The sequence below is a fragment of the Carassius auratus genome, unplaced genomic scaffold, assembly GCF_003368295.1.
Source record: "Carassius auratus strain Wakin unplaced genomic scaffold, ASM336829v1 scaf_tig00215496, whole genome shotgun sequence".
Taxonomy (NCBI): domain Eukaryota; kingdom Metazoa; phylum Chordata; class Actinopteri; order Cypriniformes; family Cyprinidae; genus Carassius; species Carassius auratus.
Genome location: NW_020528112.1, coordinates 273,852 through 297,727, shown reverse-complemented (window position 1 = coordinate 297,727; position 23,876 = coordinate 273,852). Strand labels below are relative to the sequence as shown.

General features: G+C 40.6%; 10 non-coding genes across 10 annotated transcripts; all 10 read right to left on the bottom strand.

The window, feature by feature from the left end:
• Window positions 1–1,119: 1,119 nt before the first annotated feature.
• Window positions 1,120–1,238, bottom strand: LOC113094893 (5S ribosomal RNA). Its single transcript, XR_003288212.1, has one exon. It is a non-coding gene; the product is annotated as a 5S ribosomal RNA (ribosomal RNA).
• A 370-nt stretch (window positions 1,239–1,608) lies between these two features.
• Window positions 1,609–1,727, bottom strand: LOC113094892 (5S ribosomal RNA). Its single transcript, XR_003288211.1, has one exon. It is a non-coding gene; the product is annotated as a 5S ribosomal RNA (ribosomal RNA).
• A 3,831-nt stretch (window positions 1,728–5,558) lies between these two features.
• LOC113094891 (5S ribosomal RNA) lies at window positions 5,559–5,677 on the bottom strand. The gene has a single exon (XR_003288210.1). It is a non-coding gene; the product is annotated as a 5S ribosomal RNA (ribosomal RNA).
• A 370-nt stretch (window positions 5,678–6,047) lies between these two features.
• LOC113094903 (5S ribosomal RNA) lies at window positions 6,048–6,165 on the bottom strand. The gene has a single exon (XR_003288221.1). It is a non-coding gene; the product is annotated as a 5S ribosomal RNA (ribosomal RNA).
• Window positions 6,166–6,952: 787 nt separating this feature from the next.
• Window positions 6,953–7,071, bottom strand: LOC113094910 (5S ribosomal RNA). The gene has a single exon (XR_003288225.1). It is a non-coding gene; the product is annotated as a 5S ribosomal RNA (ribosomal RNA).
• Window positions 7,072–7,441: 370 nt separating this feature from the next.
• On the bottom strand, window positions 7,442–7,559 carry LOC113094904 (5S ribosomal RNA). Its single transcript, XR_003288222.1, has one exon. It is a non-coding gene; the product is annotated as a 5S ribosomal RNA (ribosomal RNA).
• Window positions 7,560–9,897: 2,338 nt separating this feature from the next.
• On the bottom strand, window positions 9,898–10,016 carry LOC113094909 (5S ribosomal RNA). The gene has a single exon (XR_003288224.1). It is a non-coding gene; the product is annotated as a 5S ribosomal RNA (ribosomal RNA).
• A 495-nt stretch (window positions 10,017–10,511) lies between these two features.
• On the bottom strand, window positions 10,512–10,630 carry LOC113094908 (5S ribosomal RNA). The gene has a single exon (XR_003288223.1). It is a non-coding gene; the product is annotated as a 5S ribosomal RNA (ribosomal RNA).
• A 516-nt stretch (window positions 10,631–11,146) lies between these two features.
• Window positions 11,147–11,265, bottom strand: LOC113094902 (5S ribosomal RNA). Its single transcript, XR_003288220.1, has one exon. It is a non-coding gene; the product is annotated as a 5S ribosomal RNA (ribosomal RNA).
• Window positions 11,266–11,781: 516 nt separating this feature from the next.
• Window positions 11,782–11,900, bottom strand: LOC113094890 (5S ribosomal RNA). The gene has a single exon (XR_003288209.1). It is a non-coding gene; the product is annotated as a 5S ribosomal RNA (ribosomal RNA).
• Between the last annotated feature and the right edge of the window lie 11,976 nt (window positions 11,901–23,876).

The window sequence follows — 23,876 nt, the reverse complement described above, 5'->3', positions numbered from 1 at the left end:
CACCACAAAGGCACTACAATTCTTCTCGTGTGTACACTTCAATATAGCAGCACTCACCACACTCCACACACTCAGTGAAAGAAGATCGGTGGTGTATTCCCGTTTCGGGCTCAGAGTCCTGACAGGGCGGGTCAGATGGACAAAGGCAGGAGGGCAGACCACAGCAGGCAGATATATCGTACACCGGAGTCTCTCCGTCTTTCCCAGCGATCTCCAACGCAAGGCACTACTATCAACACTGAGTAAACACACAAGCACTGAGGATTATCAGATCAACACAAGAGGGGGGGGGGGATTTTCCACTGCTACGGAGAGATATGCAGTCGGAATCCTTTCTTAAAGGCGGTTAGTCTCCCTCCACATCCATCATTCACTCTCCACAATATACAAGAAATGTTCGTAAAGTCTTCACCCACCAGTGCACAGTGTTGTCCTCTCCCAACACGAATTCAATGATCTCCTTCACTCAGGGGCCTTCCAAACGTAGGATCGCTCCTTCAACTCAATCCACAATAAGAGGTAAACACAACATACAAAAGGTCGATCACTTAACTTCCTCCGCACTTCCAATATCCATTTTCCTTGGATTCTCCGTTGCAGCCCGTAAATCGCAACATCCACGCCACAACCAGCCACTTCCGTATCCCGTGGAACAACAGCAGAACAAAAAAACCCTACTCCTGTTCATAAACCAGCCCCTTTTATATCACTGCATCCTTCCCGATCCTCCAATCGGTATCCAACACATCCTCTTCCCACACCTGACATGTATTTTGGATAATTTCCCCACCTTGGGCCAACCGGAACAGAACTTATGTTTCACTTAAATTGGTCCGGGCGGAAATATTTCCCACACTACAGTTCCGCCCGGATTAGTCACCCAGTGACACTAACCAGACCTAAACCTGCTAAGATTCAGAGATCGGGCATTGACTCTATTTTTTGGCAAAATTATTATATACTAAGTGAAAAATGTCCAAAAAGCTTACAGCACCTGGTATTCCCAGGCAGTCTCCCATCCATGTACTAACCAGGCCCAAACCTGTTAATATTCAGAGATCGGGCATTGACTCTATTTTTTGGCAAAATTATTATATACTAAGTGAAAAATGTCCAAAAAGCTTACAGCACCTGGTATTCCCAGGCGGTCTCCCATCCAAGTACTAACCAGGCCCAAACCTGCTTAGCTTCCGAGATCAGACGAGATCGGGCATAGCCAGGTTGGTATGGCCGTAAGCGAAGACAGCAGCAAAGAGAGCAGCAAAGAGAGGGCTATTTAAAGACCAGCCAATCTAATCGCCAGTACATTATATAAGTAGGAAAGAAAACCCAAAAGCTTAAAGCACCTGGTATTCCTAGGCAGTCTCTCATCAAAGTGCTAACCATACCTAAATCTGCTAAGATTCAGAGATCAAGCATTGACTCTATTTTTTGGCAAAATTATTATATACTAAGTGAAAAATGTCCAAAAAGCTTACAGCACCTGGTATTCCCAGGCAGTCTCCCATCCATGTACTAACCAGGCCCAAACCTGTTAATATTCAGAGATCGGGCATTGACTCTATTTTTTGGCAAAATTATTATATACTAAGTGAAAAATGTCCAAAAAGCTTACAGCACCTGGTATTCCCAGGCGGTCTCCCATCCAAGTACTAACCAGGCCCAAACCTGCTTAGCTTCCGAGATCAGACGAGATCGGGCATAGCCAGGTTGGTATGGCCGTAAGCGAAGACAGCAGAAAAGAGAGGGCTATTTAAAGACCAGCCAATCTAATCGCCAGTACATTATATAAGTAGGGAAGAAAACCCAAAAGCTTAAAGCACCTGGTATTCCTAGGCAGTCTCTCATCAAAGTGCTAACCATACCTAAACCTGCTAAGATTCAGAGATCGGGCATTGACTCTTTTTTTTTTTTTTTTTTTAAATGAAAGATTATTATATAATTCGTGAAATTTTCCAAAGAGATTAAAGCACCTGGTATTCCCAGGCAGTCTCTCATCAAAGTGCTAATGTCACAGGCCGGAGCGGACCACCAATTCAACGGGTCTCGCTCCTCCCTCTAACTTCCACCTCGAGGAGGTCCCACAACACCCCAATGAATGGACGGACAACCAAGATTAAAATGTAACAATTTTATTTGTTTAAAAGTTTGGGGAAAGGGGTAAGGAAACTTTAAAACTAATGATGACTCGAACTATTCTTTATCCACAAATACGGATTCCAGTCTCAAGAACACTCCTCTTCAGCCCTTCCTCGACAACACTCCACTTCAGCCTTTAATTTCCCGCCGACTCCACTCCAGGTAAGTTTAAAGCAAGAGCTAGGCAGTTGACGTGCAGGGGTTCTAGCTCTCAGGTAAATACAGAGTTCAATACACAGGTGAGTATTCACAGGGCTAAGCTGTTAGCGTGCAGGGGTTCTAGCTCTCAAGTAAGTACAGTGTTCCATACACAGGTAAGTATTCAAAGGGCTGGGCTGTTAGCGTGCAGGGGTTCTAGCTCTCAGGTAAATACAGTGTTCGATACACAGGTGGGTATTCACAGGGCTGGGCTGTTAGCGTGCAGGGGTTCTAGCTCTCAGGTAAGTACAGTGTTCGATACACAGGTAAGTATTCACAGGGCTGGGCTGTTAGCGTGCAGGGGTTCTAGCTCTCAGGTAAGTACAGTGTTCGATACACAGGTAAGTATTCACAGGGCTGAGCTGTTAGCGTGCAGGGGTTCTAGCTCTCAATGTAAGTACAGTGTTCCATACACAGGTAAGTATTCACAGGGCTGAGCTGTTAGCGTGCAGGGGTTCTAGCTCTCAATGTAAGTACAGTGTTCCATACACAGGTGGGTATTCACAGGGCTGAGCTGTTAGCGTGCAGGGGTTCTAGCTCTCAGGTATGTACAGCGTTCAATACACAGGTAAGTATTCACAGGGCTGGGCTGTTAGCGTACAGGGGTTCTAGCTCTCAGGTAAATACAGTGTTCGATACACGGGTGGGTATTCACAGGGCTGGGCTGTTAGCGTGCAGGGGTTCTAGCTCTCAGGTAAGTGCAGTGTTCGATACACAGGTAAGTATTCACAGGGCTGAGCTGTTAGCGTGCAGGGGTTCTAGCTCTCAATGTAAGTACAGTGTTCCATACACAGGTAAGTATTCACAGGGCTGAGCTGTTAGCGTGCAGGGGTTCTAGCTCTCAATGTAAGTACAGTGTTCCATACACAGGTGGGTATTCACAGGGCTGGGCTGTTAGCGTGCAGGGGTTCTAGCTCTCAGGTAAGTACAGTGTTCGATACACAGGTAAGTATTCACAGGGCTGGGCTGTTAGCGTGCAGGGGTTCTAGCTCTCAGGTAAATACAGTGTTCGATACACAGGTGGGTATTCACAGGGCTGAGCTGTTAGCGTGCAGGGGTTCTAGCTCTCAATGTAAGTACAGTGTTCCATACACAGGTAAGTATTCACAGGGCTGAGCTGTCAGCGTGCAGGGGTTCTAGCTCTCAATGTAAGTACAGTGTTCCATACACAGGTGGGTATTCACAGGGCTGAGCTGTTAGCGTGCAGGGGTTCTAGCTCTCAGGTATGTACAGCGTTCAATACACAGGTAAGTATTCACAGGGCTGGGCTGTTAGCGTACAGGGGTTCTAGCTCTCAGGTAAATACAGTGTTCGATACACGGGTGGGTATTCACAGGGCTGGGCTGTTAGCGTGCAGGGGTTCTAGCTCTCAGGTAAGTGCAGTGTTCGATACACAGGTAAGTATTCACAGGGCTGAGCTGTTAGCGTGCAGGGGTTCTAGCTCTCCATGTAAGTACAGTGTTCCATACACAGGTAAGTATTCACAGGGCTGAGCTGTTAGCGTGCAGGTGTTCTAGCTCTCAATGTAAGTACAGTGTTCCATACACAGGTGGGTATTCACAGGGCTGAGCTGTTAGCGTGCAGGGGTTCTAGCTCTCAAGTAAGTACAGTGTTCACTACACGGGTGAGTATTCACGGGGCTGGGCTGTTAATGCACTACTCACCACTGAAGATATTCAGAGGTCTGTATTCCAAGCAGATACGGGTTTAGTCGATGACTGACGGCTGGTGGGCCTTACAGGTGAGACTGCAAACAATACTGGGCTTCCCGCCCAGCTTGACAAGGGGGCACACGGGGGAGGATCGGCTGTTGTCCTTCGCTTCCCTCGTCAAATAAACAGCACAGACGACACGCACAGGGCCGGTGGTTGCCGACAAGGCCAATGACACAACGTCACATGGATAAAAAGGATAAGGCTTTGATTTAAAAGCTTACAGAGATTGCTGCGTGGGCAACGTCATCCAACCTCCTCCAGAGGCGCCTCCAACACGTCCGAGCTCCAGCTTACTTAAGGTAAAAACTGTGGTTGCCACCAATACACTACTCCTCTCTGTCAGGCCTCTTCCTACGACCAGGGACACAACCACGGACAAACACCACACACCACAAAGGCACTACAATTCTTCTCGTGTGTACACTTCAATATAGCAGCACTCACCACACTCCACACACTCAGTGAAAGAAGATCGGTGGTGTATTCCCGTTTCGGGCTCAGAGTCCTGACAGGGCGGGTCAGATGGACAAAGGCAGGAGGGCAGACCACAGCAGGCAGATATATCGTACACCGGAGTCTCTCCGTCTTTCCCAGCGATCTCCAACGCAAGGCACTACTATCAACACTGAGTAAACACACAAGCACTGAGGATTATCAGATCAACACAAGAGGGGGGGGGGGATTTTCCACTGCTACGGAGAGATATGCAGTCGGAATCCTTTCTTAAAGGCGGTTAGTCTCCCTCCACATCCATCATTCACTCTCCACAATATACAAGAAATGTTCGTAAAGTCTTCACCCACCAGTGCACAGTGTTGTCCTCTCCCAACACGAATTCAATGATCTCCTTCACTCAGGGGCCTTCCAAACGTAGGATCGCTCCTTCAACTCAATCCACAATAAGAGGTAAACACAACATACAAAAGGTCGATCACTTAACTTCCTCCGCACTTCCAATATCCATTTTCCTTGGATTCTCCGTTGCAGCCCGTAAATCGCAACATCCACGCCACAACCAGCCACTTCCGTATCCCGTGGAACAACAGCAGAACAAAAAAACCCTACTCCTGTTCATAAACCAGCCCCTTTTATATCACTGCATCCTTCCCGATCCTCCAATCGGTATCCAACACATCCTCTTCCCACACCTGACATGTATTTTGGATAATTTCCCCACCTTGGGCCAACCGGAACAGAACTTATGTTTCACTTAAATTGGTCCGGGCGGAAATATTTCCCACACTACAGTTCCGCCCGGATTAGTCACCCAGTGACACTAACCAGACCTAAACCTGCTAAGATTCAGAGATCGGGCATTGACTCTATTTTTTGGCAAAATTATTATATACTAAGTGAAAAATGTCCAAAAAGCTTACAGCACCTGGTATTCCCAGGCAGTCTCCCATCCATGTACTAACCAGGCCCAAACCTGTTAATATTCAGAGATCGGGCATTGACTCTATTTTTTGGCAAAATTATTATATACTAAGTGAAAAATGTCCAAAAAGCTTACAGCACCTGGTATTCCCAGGCGGTCTCCCATCCAAGTACTAACCAGGCCCAAACCTGCTTAGCTTCCGAGATCAGACGAGATCGGGCATAGCCAGGTTGGTATGGCCGTAAGCGAAGACAGCAGCAAAGAGAGCAGCAAAGAGAGGGCCATTTAAAGACCAGCCAATCTAATCGCCAGTACATTATATAAGTAGGAAAGAAAACCCAAAAGCTTAAAGCACCTGGTATTCCTAGGCAGTCTCTCATCAAAGTGCTAACCATACCTAAATCTGCTAAGATTCAGAGATCAAGCATTGACTCTATTTTTTGGCAAAATTATTATATACTAAGTGAAAAATGTCCAAAAAGCTTACAGCACCTGGTATTCCCAGGCAGTCTCCCATCCATGTACTAACCAGGCCCAAACCTGTTAATATTCAGAGATCGGGCATTGACTCTATTTTTTGGCAAAATTATTATATACTAAGTGAAAAATGTCCAAAAAGCTTACAGCACCTGGTATTCCCAGGCGGTCTCCCATCCAAGTACTAACCAGGCCAAACCTGCTTAGCTTCCGAGATCAGACGAGATCGGGCATAGCCAGGTTGGTATGGCCGTAAGCGAAGACAGCAGCAAAGAGAGGGCTATTTAAAGACCAGCCAATCTAATCGCCAGTACATTATATAAGTAGGAAAGAAAACCCAAAAGCTTAAAGCACCTGGTATTCCTAGGCAGTCTCTCATCAAAGTGCTAACCATACCTAAACCTGCTAAGATTCAGAGATCGGGCATTGACTCTTTTTTTTTTTTTTTTTTTTTTTTAAATGAAAGATTATTATATAATTCGTGAAATTTTCCAAAGAGATTAAAGCACCTGGTATTCCCAGGCAGTCTCTCATCAAAGTGCTAACCAGACCTAAACCTGCTAAGATTCAGAGATCGGGCATTGACTCTATTTTTTGGCAAAATTATTATATACTAAGTGAAAAATGTCCAAAAAGCTTACAGCACCTGGTATTCCCAGGCAGTCTCTCATCAAAGTGCTAACCAGACCTAAACCTGCTAAGATTCAGAGATCGGGCATTGACTCTATTTTTTGGCAAAATTATTATATACTAAGTGAAAAATGTCCAAAAAGCTTACAGCACCTGGTATTCCCAGGCAGTCTCTCATCAAAGTGCTAACCAGACCTAAACCTGCTAAGATTCAGAGATCGGGCATTGACTCTATTTTTTGGCAAAATTATTATATACTAAGTGAAAAATGTCCAAAAAGCTTACAGCACCTGGTATTCCCAGGCAGTCTCCCATCCATGTACTAACCAGGCCCAAACCTGTTAATATTCAGAGATCGGGCATTGACTCTATTTTTTGGCAAAATTATTATATACTAAGTGAAAAATGTCCAAAAAGCTTACAGCACCTGGTATTCCCAGGCGGTCTCCCATCCAAGTACTAACCAGGCCCAAACCTGCTTAGCTTCCGAGATCAGACGAGATCGGGCATAGCCAGGTTGGTATGGCCGTAAGCGAAGACAGCAGCAAAGAGAGCAGCAAAGAGAGGGCCATTTAAAGACCAGCCAATCTAATCGCCAGTACATTATATAAGTAGGAAAGAAAACCCAAAAGCTTAAAGCACCTGGTATTCCTAGGCAGTCTCTCATCAAAGTGCTAACCATACCTAAATCTGCTAAGATTCAGAGATCAAGCATTGACTCTATTTTTTGGCAAAATTATTATATACTAAGTGAAAAATGTCCAAAAAGCTTACAGCACCTGGTATTCCCAGGCAGTCTCCCATCCATGTACTAACCAGGCCCAAACCTGTTAATATTCAGAGATCGGGCATTGACTCTATTTTTTGGCAAAATTATTATATACTAAGTGAAAAATGTCCAAAAAGCTTACAGCACCTGGTATTCCCAGGCGGTCTCCCATCCAAGTACTAACCAGGCCAAACCTGCTTAGCTTCCGAGATCAGACGAGATCGGGCATAGCCAGGTTGGTATGGCCGTAAGTAGAGGTGCTCCGATCACGATCGGCCGATCGTTATGCGTATCTCGTCAGTAAAGCCGGTTTTCTAATCAGCGGTTAATTCCATCAGGTGCGTGATTTCACATAGAGCAGCTGTTACTACACAGAGCCGTTGTTAAAAGAGAAGATGCGCAAATCACGTTAATTTTTAGCGTTTATTGGCCCATCTTCTCAGTTAACAACGGCTCTGTGTAGTAACAGCTGCTCTATGTGAAATCACGCACCTGATGGAATTAACCGCTGATTAGAAAACCGGCTTTACTGACGAGATGCGCATTAACGATCGGCCGATCGTGATCGGAGCACCCCTAGCCGTAAGCGAAGACAGCAGCAAAGAGAGCAGCAAAGAGAGGGCTATTTAAAGACCAGCCAATCTAATCGCCAGTACATTATATAAGTAGGAAAGAAAACCCAAAAGCTTAAAGCACCTGGTATTCCTAGGCAGTCTCTCATCAAAGTGCTAACCATACCTACAGTATTGTTCAAAATAATAGCAGTACAATGTGACTAACCAGAATAATCAAGGATTTTAGTATATTTTTTATTGCTACGTGGCAAACAAGTTACCAGTAGGTTCAGTAGATTGTCAGAAAACAAACAAGACCAAGCATTCATGATATGCATGCTCTTAAGGCTGTGCAATTGGGCAATTAGTTGAAAGGGGTGTGTTCAAAAAAATAGCAGTGTCTACCTTTGACTGTACAAACTCAAAACTATTTTGTACAAACATTTTTTTTTTCTGGGATTTAGCAATCCTGTGAATCACTAAACTAATATTTAGTTGTATGACCACAGTTTTTTAAAACTGCTTGACATCTGTGTGGCATGGAGTCAACCAACTTGTGGCACCTCTCAGCTGTTATTCCACTCCATGATTCTTTAACAACATTCCACAGTTCATTCACATTTCTTGGTTTTGCTTCAGAAACAGCATTTTTGATATCACCCCACAAGTTCTCAATTGGATTAAGGTCTGGAGATTGGGCTGGCCACTCCATAACATTAATTTTGTTGGTTTGGAACCAAGACTTTGCCCGTTTACTAGTGTGTTTTGGGTCATTGTCTTGTTGAAACAACCATTTCAAGGGCATGTCCTCTTCAGCATAGGGCAACATGACCTCTTCAAGTATTTTAACATATGCAAACTGATCCATGATCCCTGGTATGCGATAAATAGGCCCAACACCATAGTAGGAGAAACATGCCCATATCATGATGCTTGCACCTCCATGCTTCACTGTCTTCACTGTGTACTGTGGCTTGAATTCAGAGTTTGGGGGTCGTCTCACAAACTGCCTGTGGCCCTTGGACCCAAAAAGAACAATTTTACTCTCATCAGTCCACAAAATTTTCCTCCATTTCTCTTTAGGCCAGTTGATGTGTTCTTTGGCAAATTGTAACCTCTTCTGCACATGCCTTTATTTTTAACAGAGGGACTTTGCGGGGGATTCTTGAAAATAGATTAGCTTCACACAGACGTCTTCTAACTGTCACAGTACTTACAGGTAACTCCAGACTGTCTTTGATCATCCTGGAGGTGATCATTGGCTGAGCCTTTGCCATTCTGGTTATTCTTCTATCCATTTTGATGGTTGTCTTCCGTTTTCTTCCACGTCTCTCTGGTTTTGCTCTCCATTTTAAGGCATTGGAGATCATTTTAGCTGAACAGCCTATCATTTTTTGCACCTCTTTATAGGTTTTCCCCTCTCTAATCAACTTTTTAATCAAAGTACGCTGTTCTTCTGAACAATGTCTTGAACGACCCATTTTCCTCAGCTTTCAAATGCATGTTCAACAAGTGTTGGCTTCATCCTTAAATAGGGGCCACCTGATTCACACCTGTTTCTTCACAAAATTGATGACCTCAGTGATTGAATGCCACACTGCTATTTTTTTGAACACACCCCTTTCAACTAATTCAACTAATTGCCCAATTGCTCAGCCTTAAGAGCGTGCATATCATGAATGCTGGGTCTCATTTGTTTTCTGAGAATCTACTGAACCTACTGGTAACTTGTTTGCCACGTAGCAATAAAAAAATATACGAAAAACCTTGATTATTCTGGTTAGTCACATTGTACTGCTATTATTTTGAACAATACTGTAAATCTGCTAAGATTCAGAGATCAAGCATTGACTCTATTTTTTGGCAAAATTATTATATACTAAGTGAAAAATGTCCAAAAAGCTTACAGCACCTGGTATTCCCAGGGAGTCTCCCATCCATGTACTAACCAGGCCCAAACCAGTTAATATTCAGAGATCGGGCATTGACTCTATTTTTTGGCAAAATTATTATATACTAAGTGAAAAATGTCCAAAAAGCTTACAGCACCTGGTATTCCCAGGCGGTCTCCCATCCAAGTACTAACCAGGCCCAAACCTGCTTAGCTTCCGAGATCAGACGAGATCGGGCATAGCCAGGTTGGTATGGCCGTAAGCGAAGACAGCAGCAAAGAGAGGGCTATTTAAAGACCAGCCAATCTAATCGCCAGTACATTATATAAGTAGGAAAGAAAACCCAAAAGCTTAAAGCACCTGGTATTCCTAGGCAGTCTCTCATCAAAGTGCTAACCATACCTAAACCTGCTAAGATTCAGAGATCGGGCATTGACTCTATTTTTTGGCAAAATTATTATATACTAAGTGAAAAATGTCCAAAAAGCTTACAGCACCCGGTATTCCCAGGCGGTCTCCCATCCATGTACTAACCAGGCCCAAACTTGTTAATATTCAGAGATCGGGCATTGACTCTATTTTTTGGCAAAATTATTATATACTAAGTGAAAAATGTCCAAAAAGCTTACAGCACCTGGTATTCCCAGGCGGTCTCCCATCCAAGTACTAACCAGGCCCAAACTTGTTAATATTCAGAGATCGGGCATTGACTCTATTTTTTGGCAAAATTATTATATACTAAGTGAAAAATGTCCAAAAAGCTTACAGCACCTGGTATTCCCAGGCGGTCTCCCATCCAAGTACTAACCAGGCCCAAACCTGCTTAGCTTCCGAGATCAGACGAGATCGGGCATAGCCAGGTTGGTATGGCCGTAAGCGAAGACAGCAGCAAAGAGAGGGCTATTTAAAGACCAGCCAATCTAATCGCCAGTACATTATATAAGTAGGAAAGAAAACCCAAAAGCTTAAAGCACCTGGTATTCCTAGGCAGTCTCTCATCAAAGTGCTAACCATACCTAAACCTGCTAAGATTCAGAGATCGGGCATTGACTCTTTTTTTTTTTTTTTTTTTTTTTAATGAAAGATTATTATATAATTCGTGAAATTTTCCAAAGAGATTAAAGCACCTGGTATTCCCAGGCAGTCTCTCATCAAAGTGCTAACCAGACCTAATCCTGCTAAGATTCAGAGATCGGGCATTGACTCTTTTTTTTTTTTAATGAAAGATTATTATATAATTCGTGAAATTTTCCAAAAAGATTAAAGCACCTGGTATTCCCAGGCAGTCTCCCATCCATGTACTAACCAGGCCCAAACTTGTTAATATTCAGAGATCGGGCATTGACTCTATTTTTTGGCAAAATTATTATATACTAAGTGAAAAATGTCCAAAAAGCTTACAGCACCTGGTATTCCCAGGCGGTCTCCCATCCAAGTACTAACCAGGCCCAAACCTGCTTAGCTTCCGAGATCAGACGAGATCGGGCATAGCCAGGTTGGTATGGCCGTAAGCGAAGACAGCAGCAAAGAGAGGGCTATTTAAAGACCAGCCAATCTAATCGCCAGTACATTATATAAGTAGGAAAGAAAACCCAAAAGCTTAAAGCACCTGGTATTCCTAGGCAGTCTCTCATCAAAGTGCTAACCATACCTAAACCTGCTAAGATTCAGAGATCGGGCATTGACTCTTTTTTTTTTTTTTTTTTTTTTTAATGAAAGATTATTATATAATTCGTGAAATTTTCCAAAGAGATTAAAGCACCTGGTATTCCCAGGCAGTCTCTCATCAAAGTGCTAACCAGACCTAATCCTGCTAAGATTCAGAGATCGGGCATTGACTCTTTTTTTTTTTTAATGAAAGATTATTATATAATTCGTGAAATTTTCCAAAAAGATTAAAGCACCTGGTATTCCCAGGCAGTCTCCCATCCATGTACTAACCAGGCCCAAACCTGCTAAGATTCAGAGATCAGGCATTGACTCTTTTTTTTTGCAAAATTATTATATACTAAGTGAAAAATGTCCAAAAAGCTTACAGCACCCGGTATTCCCAGGCGGTCTCCCATCCAAGTACTAACCAGGCCCAAACCTGCTTAGCTTCCGAGATCAGACGAGATCGGGTATAGCCAGGTTGGTATGGCCGTAAGCGAAGACTGCTGCAAAGAGAGGGCTATTTAAAGACCAGCCAATCTAATCGCCAGTACATTATATAAGTAGGAAAGAAAACCCAAAAGCTTAAAGCACCTGGTATTCCTAGGCAGTCTCTCATCAAAGTACTAACCAGACCTAAACCTGCTAAGATTCAGAGATCGGGCATTGACTTTTTTTTTGCAAAATTATTATATACTAAGTGAAAAATGTCCAAAAAGCTTACAGCACCCGGTATTCCCAGGCGGTCTCCCATCCAAGTACTAACCAGGCCCAAACCTGCTTAGCTTCCGAGATCAGACGAGATCGGGCATAGAATAATATGATGATTTACCGCTCAAGAAACATTTCTGATTATTATCAGTGTTGAACACAGCATTTAATAAAATAACTGTTTTCTGTGTGAATCTGTGTTAAAGTGTAATGTATTTCTGTGATGCTCCGCTGTATTTTCAGCATCATTCCTCCAGTCTTCAGTGTCACATGATCTATGATTTACTGATCAAGAATTTTTTTATTTTATTCATTATCACAAATATATGAAATTAATAGTGCTGTCAATCGATTAAAAAAAATTAACAAATGAATCGCACAATTTTTTAAAATTAATCGCGATTAATCGCAATTAAAAGACTGAAACTTTTTGGATATGTAAATGTAAAATGTAAATAATTAATGTAAACTCAAGACAAAGAAACTATTTAAATTCAAAATATGATTGTTTATTGGAATTTTTGTTTAACTTGTAACACAGATTTTCTCATGTAAACAACATACCTGCAATAAACCATCAATATCCTCCAAATTAACTGTTGGCTTGAAAGCCATATTTATTACAGAAATAAAAACACAGGCATGTAAGTACCATTTGAATTTCAAAACAATCAATGCCAATAAAAAACAAAAATGATTTCCATGTTGAATTCTAAGTGGACTGCAAAAAAATTCCAAAGTATAGTCATTGCCAGTGCTTTAAGTGGGCCAGTATTCACAGGTACTCAGTACCGCCACTTCCAAATATAGCTCTTGAGCGTACCGCCACCTCTCCGTGCGCCCAGAACGTGCTTGTAGCGTATCGGTACGCTCATTTGGACATCTGTTTTAATAGAGGTTTTAATCTTTTACCTGCACTGCCGATTTTCAGAGCGCCCTTCACAATGCAAGCTTCCTAATTCATCCCACCCAGAGCAGAAACTACATTACCCATTCACCCTTAAGTCATACAAGTGAATAGCGCATGTGTCGCTTTTCCCACTGTTAAGTGTCAACAACTCAACGTGGCCGGAGAAGGTGTGTGAAACTCGTTGGGAGTTATACTAAAGCAAAATCTTGAGTATTTATTGTCTGATAAACATTAAAAACTGTCTGCGGAGGTTGAGTCGTCCTGCAGCCCCCGCTGGCTGTTCATTGGCTGCAGCATCTTTTTTCTAAGTTCTAAACAAATACCGTAGACGGCAAGGCACAAATTTAGATATTCATTTATCTAATTAATCTATAGCCTATGCACAAAGACAATATGATCTTTTTGTTCCCTTTTTGTTTTAAAGCTTGATGAAGAGAGAGAGAGCGCAAGTTGCTGCAGCTGAGGAGGACAGTGATGCACGCGTACAGGAGTGATTGACAGTTCGCACTGTGTACAAAAATATACTCCGCTACACAATTATTTCGTTATATTCGTTTTCGCTTATTAACGTTAGCGTTACAGAAAGGTCTAATTTAAACAATGACATTTGAGTTCATGATTTTAATGTTGCTGTTTCTTGTGGCAGACTAAATGAAGAGTAATGTTTCTTGTGGCAGACTGAAGAGTAATCCGGCAGAGTTTTATACTGAAACTTTCCGTCTAAAAGTCCTTCCTTGGTCTTATCCATATTTCTTTGCACGTTGAACACACATAGGCCACAACTGGAAATAAAAAAAAACTGCAACCGCGTTAATTGCGTTATTTTTTTTTAACGCGTTAAATATTTCAAATTAATCGAATGCGTTAACGCGCTAATTTTGACAGCACTAGAAATTAATACTTTTATTTTGCAAGGATTCTTTAAATTGATCAAGTGTGACAGAAATTTATGATAAAATATTTATATTTCACATAAATGTTGTTCTTCTGAACTTTCTATCAAAGAAACCTGAAACAATCTACTCATCCGTTTTCAACACAAGAAGAAGAAGAAGAATAATCAATGTTTCTTGAGCAGTAAATCATCATATTTTCATGATTTCTGAAGATCATGTGACACTGAAGACTGGAGGAATGATGATGAAAATACAGCGGAGCATCACAGAAATAAATTACACTTTAACACACATTAATTTACTATTTCATTTATCAGCAGCTGTTACTACACAGAGGCGTTTGTTAACTGAGAAGATGCGCAAATAAACGCTGAAAATGAACGTGGATTGGCGCATCTTTTCAGTTAACAACAGCTCTGTATAGTAACAGTGAAATCACGCACCTGATGGTATTAACCGCTGATTAGAGAACCGGTGTTCTGTCGATTTGTCCTACGCTGTCAGATTTTCCTACCTCCCACCAAAACAGTGGGTAGTACAATTCCACAACGAAAATTCTACTGTAAAGTTATGGTTTATTAACGTCTACACCTACCACAACCAGGCCCGGCGCCACAAGGGGGCAATGCCCTCAGATCTGACTTGTGCCCCCCCCTGTTTCATTTTTATATTCATGGTTAAAAATGTTCAACCTTTTGAGTTAAATAATAATTTAACATTATCCCCATGGGATTTAGAATGTTCAGTGTTGTGACTCGTGACATTACTGCCAGGTGCAAACGTCTTTCACGTCGATTGGCGCTGAGCCAGAGACGGACGAGCTCAGAGCTGTCATATATCACGACTATGCAGTGTTTTCAACATCATAATGTTTATTTTAGATTTCATACATTTAAATAGGGTACACATAAGCACTGGTAAAACAATAGCCTAGATTTGGAGTCTGTGAAGGCAGCAAAAACAATCTATTCATATATAATTTGACGACGTGTGTTTTTCATATCAGATAAACACAGTGGAAGTAACGTTAGGCTAACTATAAAGTTTACTATATTGTTATAAAGATTTTTAAACGACCAAACACACTCACTTACACATATTTGAGAATCGGAATATAGGATAGTTGATTACATGGTAAGTAAGTTTGTGAATATTTCGAATAAAAAAGGAAAAACAAAAGGAAGGATAGACTACATCTGTTATACAGTGTTATTATTGTGACTGCGGTGTTTCATGTGACAAATATGACGCGTTGCCATGGAAACATTAAGGGGGGACGTTATAAAATAACTGTCGCCTTGAAAAATCTCGGGAGTCAGTTAGAATATTTTAAATTTAAGTGTGATTCAGTGCCAAATCAAGGAGACTGCAGCTCTGTTTAAAATTTGCTAGTCTCTGGTTACCTGCAGTTGCATATGAGTGTTTTAGGGAGCGCTGTATTTAAAAATCTGTCGTTGCAAAGCGAGATCTCAGTGTGTATTAATCATTGATGGTGTAATAAAGTTAAGCCCCCTTAACAATTTCAAATGCCCCCTCAGTAATTTCATCCTGCAGCCGGGCCTGACCACAACCCTAATCATACCCTTACAGTACTGGAAATACAGTAGTTATGTGTTATATTCGCGGTTGTAGCTAGAAGGGATACAGCTACAGGAAACCAACAATAAATATTATTTTCTACCAATTAGATTGCGTTTTTATTAAAGTCTACACCTACCCTAGCCCTAAACCTACCCTTACAGTAATGCAGATACATTAAATATCGTTGTTTAGCATGAGACAAAGGAAGCGATATTGATGTGCGCGTGCGCAGTAAACCCGGGTAGGAAAATCTGACAGGGTAGGATAAAATGTCAGGACACCTGCTTTACTGACGAGATGCGCATAACGATCGGCTGATCGTGATCGGAGCACCCCTACCAGAAACTGAATAAAAAAGGATTTAAGTTAAATAAAATAAAAAAAAACTGAATGTGAATGAAGGAATAAATGTCACTGAAACTAATGAACATTTAGTCAAAAGACTCTTGGCATGGTATCTTTTCTGCAATGTTTACTGGTTCATCAGGGACTACAGGAGGAAAGATATAGATCTGAATATATTGTGAAGAAAATCATCTTCCGGTTCCTATCAGAGAAGCAATTCTCACTCCAAGTTGAACTCAAAAGTTGGCAGCCCTGCATTTTATTATAAAGTTATTGAACGCGGAAAGGTGTGAATGTGCGAATATGAAACAAACTTTATACATCTATTATCACAAACTGTACACCATGCATGCTGTCAAAAACAATCGCATTTACCCTCTTCACACTTTTTAATCATGGCATCTTTTCTTGTGTAACGTTACTGACATTTAATTCTCCATATAAACTGTAAATATTAAAGCTATTTTTCCCAGTAATCTACGGCCTTCCGAAAACGAAACCGAAAGAATTACTGTCATAACTTACCGTCCACAAACAAAACGAACAGCAAAAGCAACATCGTGTCCTGCATGTTGCTGTAAAATCTGAGTTTAATATAATCGATGGGAATATATAGCCTATAACTTTACATATAAATTCTGTTCGTTGAATCTCGGTTGAGTTTGTTGCTCTGAGCCGCCCCTGTTACGGTTTAACTGTTGCTCTGAGCCGCCCCTGTTACGGTTTAACTGGTTACCGTGTTATCTGGTGACCAACTTCCTGTTTAGGTCTCCGCTGCAGATGTGCTGGAACGACAGCAGCAGATTCGCCGATTCTGAAAGCTCAAACTGACGTGATATTAAGTGTCTAATAAACGCAGACTTGCTCATTGCATGATTTTGATATTCTTGCAGAGATAACAAGTTATAGGTATGATCGCCCGTAGCGGCTGAAGTAAGTGGGATAAACAAAAAAATAAATAAAGTAAATCTGTGTTGGCACGGATTTCGAACACGCGCTAAAAGACGACGCGCCGCGAGACGACACTCACAAACCACCGAGCCCACCGATCTTTACATAAGCAGCTCCAGCTTTCACATCGTGAAACGGGCTGAATCAAGGAACTGTGACCGTGTTAACTTGTGACCTCTGTTTGCAAGCCAAAATCCAATTTTACTGTTGCTATAAGTTAACAATTCCAGGCAAAGAGCTTCTAATGCTGCTAAATGAGTTGATACGATCTGAAAAATTACTCATCGTCAACAATTACGAATCCCATTAATGTAAACATGCATAACAACAGCCCAACGTTTAAGTAGCTTAGTTCCATTGGTTCATTGGCAAAACACATTCTTACAGTGGCAGGCTGCCCACATACACTTCTTATTTTACAACATAAAAAAAAAAAGATATATATCTGTCATCTATCCAAGACAACATTTAAAGTGTTACTAAATGACAACAACTTTTAAAGAGTCTCAAAAACACTACTAGTAAAAATCAGGATTTACAAATGGATCCATATCTGATGGGACATTGTTCCCATGCAACCTCTCAGCCACAATTTTAAAACATGTAAATTACAAATTTCCTAAATCTTTCAATCAATGCTCCACAAGTTATTTTTCACCATCACAATCCCTTTTATTGTAAGATACAATGGGTTTACATGTACAAGGAAATTATCTTGGTTTACTAGACATTTGTCAAAAATACAAATATAAATAAAAATAAAAGAAATGTTAATGCTCAAATCAATCATGCTACAAAAGACGGTGTACACAGAAGTGGTTCATTTCACTGGTTCACAATCACTAAGCTCACTGGTTTGACGATGCCATCACTAAATCAATGAACTGACTTTAGCTGGAAAATTACTGTTGTTCTCAGTTTTCCTGTTGACACTGTAAAGCTGCTTTGACAATCAGTACTGTATAAAGCACTGTATAAACAAAGGTAAAAAAACAAATTCATATAACACTTCTAGAGGACTTTTCACTGCTTTACCACACACACACACTTAAACACAAACAGGACAAAAGAAATCTTCCTCAATAGGAGGCTGACCAACACAGTTCCAGTGAAACCATAGGTCACATGTGGTACATTGAATCTGGTGAAGGAAATGTTGAGGGACAGATTACTACATATTTAGGCATATGTTGAAACGTCCTCATTTTTGGGTAAAAAAAAAAAAAAAAAAACTTACCCACTGCTCATGTGTAGAACTTTCTCCTCAAGCCCTACAGAGCTGTGACAGGTCGTCTGTGTAAGAATGTAATTGAGTGCACAGCTATTTAGTACATTAATTCAACAAAGGCCAAAAAATAAAAATAAAAACCTTAGCAGTCTCAGTGAGGAGCCTTTTGGCTATTTCCATTCTTATAGCAATTATGCCCTGATCATTAGTTTGAAACATTGCAGGCTTATTTAAAAGCACACTTTCAGCTAGCTTTAAGGAGAAAAGTGTTACTCACAATATAGAAGGATATAGTCCAGAAAAAAAGTACATGTGCAGTTAAATTTACCTTGCACACCAAAGCCCCACAAGATGTGCCATCCATCTGAAGTGGGTGCTCTATCGTAGTACATGTCCACCGTGAAGCATTGACACCCCTCTCTCTCATGAAGGCTCTAAATTAAATGCAAATCATTAAATTTACATTAATTCTCAAATATCAAAAATTTGTGTAATCTGCACTCACCTAGTTACATCTCTGCATTTTCCTATGTCCATTGAGTTTGCCCCAAATGGGTCCACGTAGAGGGATCGCTTTTCCTTTGGATAAACAACCTTGACAACGCAATACCACATAATGTAAAAAATTGATCTTAATAAGGAATAGTTGATAGTTGATCTTAGTATGCTCTGACGAGCTTACAACGAGTGTCCAGTTGTGGTTTACACACAAGGCTCCAACTAGCACATCATGTTCCAGTGGATGCAGCTGCAAAAAAGCAGGTGGCTGTCAAGATATAGACTTTCAATAAATATGGTCAATAAAGCAGGATAGGGTGCTTACCTTCTTCAATCCTTTTTGACTTCATTGCCACACGGAGGTCATTGCATAGGAGTCAATTACAAAGCCTCTTTTGGAGTCTGTGGTGTGCTGTTTCACCAAACTGGTGAGGTAGGCATTTATTATCTAAAAACAATAGCACATTAGTCATCTTTATGTATACTTCTAGCAATACAAACCCATTTGCCAATAAGAATACAATAACCTACCTCAGCTTCTAGTTCCTTCCCAGGTGCAAGATGTTCCATCAAATTTCTTGAAATTTTTTTATAGGGACCCATCTTACTCCACAAAACCCCGTTTCTTCCCAGCCCAGATAGCCTCTACCACTATAAAAAAAAAATACCTCTATACATATATACACACACATATATATATATACACACACATATATATTTATATACACATATATAAACACGTACACCTTTCCGAGGCATCAGTTGGAGACTGGAACGAGAAGAAAAATGTTTTGTTATTTATTGCAGAATTTCAGGGAAACATTTTACATAGCATATAGGACTTACATAAGAGAGCTGTAAAAAAGTGTCTGTTGGGGTCTCTTCAGATTCATGGCATGTAGGTGGGGACTGGAGAGGGGTTCCTTTTTGGGTCTCTTCAGGCTCTACAGGGCATGGAGGACACTGGACAGGAATGACCATGGTAGTGCCAGTTTTAGGCCATTTGTGCGGCAACCTTGGTTCTGGCTCAGTGTAGCGGGTAAGGTGGTCCACATTTACCTTCAGTGTGGCCTTTCCTTTTTCAGAAATTAGGTCCACACTTTTACCTTCAATGTTAATTATTGTAAAAGGGCCCAGCATGGCACTTCCCATTTTTCCTCCCTTTCGCTGTTCTTCGCAAACATTTTTGCGCAAACTTTGTCTCCAACATTAAATCTGTCCTCCTGACCCTGAGGCCTTCCTCTTCCTCACCTTTCTCTAACCTTTTCTACATTCTCCATGACCACTTTGTGCACCTTTGGCAGGTCTTGAAGGCTAGGAGTCAAGGCTTCCGAAGCCACAATCCTCTCCACCATTTCATCATTTACCTAAAGATACAAAACACAGATATTATTGGTTTTATTCGCAGTTAAAGGTCCAGTAGATGTATTTGATATTTAAGAACCCACCTCATAGTTATTGGGAACTTCTGAAGCATATCTTGCCTCCCGACCAAACATGAGATAGTAAGGAGAGAACTGCGTTGTGAGCTGCTTTTTGGTCCGAAGTGCAAATAAAGTTGCTTTCAGGTGTGTGTCCCAGCTCTCAGCATTTGAACCCATCAACTTTGTTAGAACTCTGAAAGGTTTTTTTTTTTTTAATTTCTGTTAAGGTTATACAGCTATAAACAATCCAGGTCAGCATCATACCTTTGGATGGTTCCATTCATTTTCTCCACAAGACCATTGGTTTGTGGGTGGTTTGAAGAGCACAAGCTCCTTTTAATACCTAACCTCCGACAAAGGTCAAAATTGATCTGTGAAAATAAGTGTACAGTATACTGAAAAATTAGAATTGACTTTCATTTTTAGAACCAAAACACATTAGGTGACAAAGATGTTTACCTTGTTGACAAACTCTTTGCCTTGATCTGTCAAAATTCTTTTTGGAGCTCCAAATTTATAGAAAAAATCTAAAATGCAGTCAGCCACTTCACTTGCACTTTTTGTTTTTAGTGGGTAGGCCTCTGTCCACTTAGTAAAATAATCAATCATGACACAAATGTATTGATTCCCCTGCTTGGTTGGAGTCAGTTTCCCAACCAAATCCATTCCCACCAGTTCTAGAGGCTCTGTGATCTGGGCAAAAATATGGTGTATAGAAGGACAAGATGCATTTTATAAAAATTTTGGAACACTTCTATCATTGGATATACTCCCCTCTATCGGGACGTAGGCCACCTTCTCCTTCAATGTAGACCTTCTGGCCTGGCATTCAGGGCACTGGGATACCTACAAAATGTAATTTTCTGTGTTAAATATATTCTAGTGATTTGGTGATTTCTCTTTAAAATATTAAGCCACAAGTAGGCAAGAATAAAACTCACCCATTTGCGGATGTCCTCTTCCATTCCAGGCCAGTAGAATCTGGTACTGATGGCATCTAGAGTCTTTTCCATGCCACAATGACCCCCCGATCACTGGCATGAAGGCTAACAAAAACATTATTTGCCTCCTCTGGTGAGGTGACAACTTTGGCCAAATGTTTACCTCGCCTACGCCTCCGACATATATAGTGAAGCAGGCCATCTGATATGAAATTAGACAAAGGCTAAGGTAATTTTTTGCTGTACCTGTGCAACTAAAATGGCAATTTTAAGGCTTACCTTTCACTATATAGCTTTCAGCTCTTCTTTTAATGATGAATTTGTCCTGTTAGGAACATCCAGGAGGATATGTTCCATGGAGAAGAAAATTCTCAGACTCTTTGACTTTTACAGGATCCATACTCACAATGACCTCTTATCACTCTATTCACCACTAGACATGTTCCCTTACTAAACCACCAAACTCACTACACAAAGTTGGGTGAAAAGGTGAAATATATACGCTTGTCAATTGACTGATTCATTTTTGTTAATATGGAGCATCTGTATGGACTCGTCGTGTGGACAGAATGAAACTAGCTTAATGGCTTTAATAAGGACACATTTCCTTAATGATTACCACTTACTATGATTAGAGAGAGCGGATTTGAACAAATGCAACTTTTCAAGGTTTGCTAGGCCTTTTTGAGTAAACAGCATTGTTTGTCATTTGTCATGTCATTAAAGTTGAATATATAAGTAGTTATATTTTCTGACATCCTGACAGAAGATTAAAAAAAAAAAAATGAAACACGTGTTTGGCCTTTTTAGTTTGTGATGTAGACTTCAAAAAATTGGCTATGAACTGCAAAACTAGATGTACAGAATGCATCAATTCACTTTGAGAAACAATATTTGATAATAATAGGTTGCACTACTTTGCTGTAAAGTGTAATTTACTTTGTTTAAATAACTTTGCATAACTTAGTTTTCTGCTTGTATGGTTGTGATTATATGCATCTGATTTGGAATCAACTACACACAAAGCACAAGTGACTGTACATAAATTTGTCATTACAGACTCGCATGCAAAGACCATGAAAGTTTTGATTGAACCCAAATGGCCATTTCCGTTACAACCATTAAAGCTCGTGAAAATGTTCTGTGTTGTTTTTATCTGGGTTTTTAAGCAGCATTTAGATAATATAATAGATAATGTTTCAAATAATCTTTATTAAACAAATTGAATGATAAACAAGTGAACACCGGCACATTGTCTTTAAAGTGCAACTTGCATTCTTCACAGATTAATATCACATGTGACCTATGGTTTCACTGGAACTGTGTTGGTCAGCCTCCTATTGAGGAAGATTTCTTTTGTCCTGCTTGTGTTTAAGTGTGTGTGTGTGGTAAAGCAGTGAAAAGTCCTCTAGAAGTGTTATATGAATTTGTTTTTTTACCTTTGTTTATACAGTGCTTTATACAGTACTGATTGTCAAAGCAGCTTTACAGTGTCAACAGGAAAACTGAGAACAACAGTAATTTTCCAGCTAAAGTCAGTTCATTGATTTAGTGATGGCATCGTCAAACCAGTGAGCTTAGTGATTGTGAACCAGTGAAATGAACCACTTCTGTGTACACCGTCTTTTGTAGCATGATTGATTTGAGCATTAACATTTCTTTTATTTTTATTTATATTTGTATTTTTGACAAATGTCTAGTAAACCAAGATAATTTCCTTGTACATGTAAACCCATTGTATCTTACAATAAAAGGGATTGTGATGGTGAAAAATAACTTGTGGAGCATTGATTGAAAGATTTAGGAAATTTGTAATTTACATGTTTTAAAATTGTGGCTGAGAGGTTGCATGGGAACAATGTCCCATCAGATATGGATCCATTTGTAAATCCTGATTTTTACTAGTAGTGTTTTTGAGACTCTTTAAAAGTTGTTGTCATTTAGTAACACTTTAAATGTTGTCTTGGATAGATGACAGATATATATCTTTTTTTTTATGTTGTAAAATAAGAAGTGTATGTGGGCAGCCTGCCACTGTAAGAATGTGTTTTGCCAATGAACCAATGGAACTAAGCTACTTAAACGTTGGGCTGTTGTTATGCATGTTTACATTAATGGGATTCGTAATTGTTGACGATGAGTAATTTTTCAGATCGTATCAACTCATTTAGCAGCATTAGAAGCTCTTTGCCTGGAATTGTTAACTTATAGCAACAGTAAAATTGGATTTTGGCTTGCAAACAGAGGTCACAAGTTAACACGGTCACAGTTCCTTGATTCAGCCCGTTTCACGATGTGACGCCGAGAGTCCTGTGTTGAATCCAGAGATCATCTGGAGCTGCTTATGTAAAGATCGGTGGCTCGGTGGTTCGTGAGTGTCGTCTCGCGGCGCGTCGTCTTTTAGCGCGTGTTCGAAATCCGTGCCAACACAGATTTACTTTATTTTATTTTTTTTTTTGTTTATCCCACTTACTTCAGCCGCTACGGGCGATCATACCTATAACTTGTTATCTCTGCAAGAATATCAAAATCATGCAATGAGCAAGTCTGCGTTTATTAGACACTTAATATCACGTCAGTTTGAGCTTTCAGAATCGGCGAATCTGCTGCTGTCGTTCCAGCACATCTGCAGCGGAGACCTAAACAGGAAGTTGGTCACCAGATAACACGGTAACCAGTTAAACCGTAACACCGGCGCTGCGTGTTCAGCTCCTCTGTCCACTCTCAGCCCCCGTGACAGAAAAAAAAAAAAAAAACTCATTTATATACGCTTGTTTAACCCAGTATTTCCCAAATATTCTACCATTAGATTTATTATACTCCTATCCGACTTTAATACATTTTTAATTGTAAACTTAACTCCTATATTATTTATTTCCTTCTTCAACTCTTTCCTTTCTACATTATATCTCCTGCAGTCCATTACTACATGCTCAACTGTTTCACTAACTCCACATGCCTCACATAAACCTGTTGGACTCTTACCTAT